The sequence below is a fragment of the Gracilinanus agilis genome, chromosome 3, assembly GCF_016433145.1.
Source record: "Gracilinanus agilis isolate LMUSP501 chromosome 3, AgileGrace, whole genome shotgun sequence".
Taxonomy (NCBI): domain Eukaryota; kingdom Metazoa; phylum Chordata; class Mammalia; order Didelphimorphia; family Didelphidae; genus Gracilinanus; species Gracilinanus agilis.
Window position 1 is genome coordinate 200,550,555 of NC_058132.1, and position 3,553 is coordinate 200,554,107.

Consider the following 3,553-nt stretch of genomic DNA (forward strand, 5'->3'; position numbering starts at 1 on the left):
CCCTCCCTCTCTGTCTCTGTCTCTGTGTCTCCCCTCCCTCCTCCCCCCCTCTCTCCTCTTTCTCCCTCTCTTATTTCTCTTTTTATCTCTGTGTTTCCATCTTCTTTCTCTTTCTCTCCTTCCATTCATTGCTTTTACTTAGGCCTACCCTCTGGTAGCCTACCAGGCTGCTACCTATTCCTCATGAGAGCTAAGAGAATGTCTAATACCAAGAGATGGCAATCACAAACCTCCCACCCACTCCCATCTCCCAGTCTTTCTTCTTAGATTTAAATATTCCAAATTCCTTCCACCAAAACTCATGTGACATGGTTTCAAGTCTTCCCAATCCCAGCCACCCTCCCCTGGATACCCTCCAGCTTATCAGCATTCCTCCTAAAATATGGCCACCAGAACCAAACACAGTACTCTTGCAGGTGGTTGGACCACAGGAAATTACTTTTCTCTTCCTGGATACTTCCTGGATAAGTCTAAATTAAAGCAAAGTATGTTTACATTCATTTTTTCAGTCTACCTAGTCACTTTATCAAATAATATTGAGCTTGGAGTTCACTACAATCTTATTCATCATGGCAATCTACCCTTTTCCTGGCCATCAGTCAGCCCCAACTCTTTAGCCCCTGAGGAACATGTGCTCACATACATGTGGTTTTTCCTCAGAACTGGAAGGGATCTAATAGGTCATTCATAGATGTATATTTGGAACTTCAAAGGCTAACTAGCCTACCCATTCTTCCTTTTACAGATGAGGAAACTGAGACCCAGAGAGATTAAATGACTCACTACCTATATCAAAGGTAGTCATATCAAAGGTGGAATTTGAACCCAGATCTTTGGACCAAAGAGCCAGTGACCTTTCCTCCACATCACAATACCTCCCAAGCACAGATTCCCTCCAGGCCCTGATCCTTTTTCCAGGATACCCACAAAGTCATGTGAGTCAGGTAGGACTAGACTAGCCTGGAAAAATTTTAGATGGGCTCCAGCAGGGGTATTGGCTCAGTTGATTCTTCTACGACCTCTCTTCCTGAAAGAAAAATGGACTTGGAATCAGGAGATTTTGGTTTAAAACGACAACACAAATAACATTTACATAGTACTTTTAATTTTGCAAAGTGTTTTAAATATCCCATTTGATCTCTACAACAACCCTGAGAGGTAGATGCAGTTCTTAACACTCCTTTTATAGATGTAAAACTGAGGTTAAAGTGATTTGCCCAGGTTCATATAGGAAGAAAGGGTCTGAATAGGGGGATTCGAACTCAGATCTTTGTTAGGTGGTACCTTGGAGAGAGTGCTGTGTCTAAAGTCAGGAAAACTTGAGTTCAAATCTAACCTTTTTTTCCACCTCTATAAGTCTTTTTATTTTGTCCTAGTCAGAGAACTGAGACTATAAATGTATACACACACTTTTCTTCTATTGAATCTGGTAAATAAAGATAATCTCCCAAGTGTTTGGTATTTTACAAAATATAAAATGTGTTTTAAATTGTTTTGGAAGAATAAAACAGAAACCAAGGCACACTTACTAACTGTGGGACCCTGGACAAGTCACTTGTCTCTATTTGCCTCAGTTTCCTCTTCTGTTAAATAAGGGAGAAAGAAATGGTAAACCAATCCATTATCTTTGCTAAAAAAAAAAACAAACCCAAACGGGGTCATGCAGAGTCAGACATGTAATGAAAGGACTGAACAGCAACTTCCTGATTCCAAATCCAGGGCTCTAACCAATATAGCACTTAGCTACCTGCAAAGCCCCAAGTTGTATAATTGTAAACAATTCATTTAACTTCTCTCAAAATGGAGATAGTAATATTTGCATTATCTATACATGTATAACCCAGCGGAATTGTTTGTTGGTTCTATGAGCAGGGAGGGGGAAAAGGGAGGGAAAGTACATGAATCATGTAATATGGAAAAACACTTAAAGAAAATTTTTTAAAAAGAAAAATATCCACATTATCTAACTCACTGAGATGAGTTTGGTTCTGGGCACATTTTATTTTATTTTATTTTTTAACCCTTACTTTCCATTTTAGTGTCAATTCTAAAACAGAAGAGGGATGAGGGCTAGGCAATTGGGTTAAGTGACTTTCCCTGGGTCACACAGCTGGAAAGTATCTGAGGTCAAATTTGAATCCAGGTCCTCCCAACTCCAGACCACTGGGCTACCTTGCTGCCCTTTCCAGTCACATTTTAGAAAGGACTTTGATAATCCAGAAAGTACAGCATAGTGAAAACTTGAAGGGACTCAAGTCCATACTTCATGAAGATTGGTTGAAGAAACTGGGGGTATTTAGCCAAGAAAAGAGAAGACTGGTAAGGGAGGAGGAATGAGTGATGGCTTCAAGAACTTAACAACTGTGATGTGGAAAAGGGATCCTACTAGTTCTGCTTGGCCCAAAGGGCAGGAGCAGAATCAATAGGTGAAAGCTGGAGACTCAAATTTAGATCTGATGTCAGGAAAAACTTTAACTATTTAATAACAATAATGGTTATTGTTGGTCAGTCCAGTTCAACTCTGTGACTCCATGGACCATAGCTATTCATGGACAGCTTTTTTTAAAAAGGTTTTCTTGGCCAGGATACTGGAGTGGTTTGCCATTTCCTTCTCCAATGGATTATTCTTTTGTCAGGCAATCAGAGGTTAAGTGACTTGCCCAGAGTCATGCAGCTAGGAAGTATCTGAGGCTACATTTGAATTCGGGTCTTCCTGACTCCATACCCAGCACTTTATTCTCTGAACCACCTGCCTGCCTCCTAGCTAACATCTCTATAGCGCTTACTATGTGCCAAGCACATTATTATCTCATTTGATATTCAGAATTATCCAAATGTGGAGTGAGCTAGCTTGATGTGACAGTGGATTCTCCTACCCCCAAAGTCTTCACAAAAAGTCTGGAAGACCTCTATGATGTAGTGGGGACAACAATGGGTGCTTAATAATTACTTCTTTGTTTGACTTACTGATTTCTCCATCAGGGACTTCTGTTTGGTATCTTCTGGCTGCTCCCCCAGTACAGTGCTAAGAGGCTTGTCTTCAGACTGAGGCAGGATGGTCCAAGTCCCAAGAATAGGATTTAAAAATAAAAAAAAAAAACAGGTCTCAGCACTGTCCCGGCACTAACTTGTGGCACAACTTTCAGGTAATTCACTTAACTTCTCTAAGTCTCCATTTTCTAATTTGTAAAATAAGGATAATAATACCTGCTTTCATCTCCCAGAGGCTGCAAGTAGGATCTAGTGAGATAATGAGTTGCCTACTCCTATGCTGAGACTTCTTTTCCTGGGGCACCTAGGAAAAAGAAGAAAGGATAGAAAGAGGGGAGATGAAGCAGGTTCTTTAAGTATCAACTAGCTAGTAAAAGCTGGAAAATCCTAATTTTGTTCATCAAAGGATTTCCAGCAGACATCCTCTTCTACTTTGTCTAAGGGGAAAATTGCTAGCTCTCAAGTCAAAAGATCTGCATTCAAAATTTGCCTGAGACTCTTACTATGTGTATGACCTTACACAGGTCCCAAACTCCCTGGGTCTCTATTTCTGCATCTATAG

At 40.4% G+C, this 3,553-nt stretch overlaps 1 long non-coding RNA gene across 1 annotated transcript in view; it reads right to left on the reverse strand.

The window, feature by feature from the left end:
* Nucleotides 1–3,289, reverse strand: part of LOC123239072 — a 9,458-nt gene extending 6,169 nt beyond the window's left edge. The window contains exons 1-2 of the long non-coding RNA XR_006505718.1: nt 3,208–3,289; nt 2,968–3,045 (exon numbers count right to left, since the gene is read on the reverse strand). This is a non-coding gene — a long non-coding RNA (uncharacterized LOC123239072). The remainder of the gene's footprint in view (nt 1–2,967; nt 3,046–3,207) is intronic.
* Nucleotides 3,290–3,553: the final 264 nt, after the last annotated feature.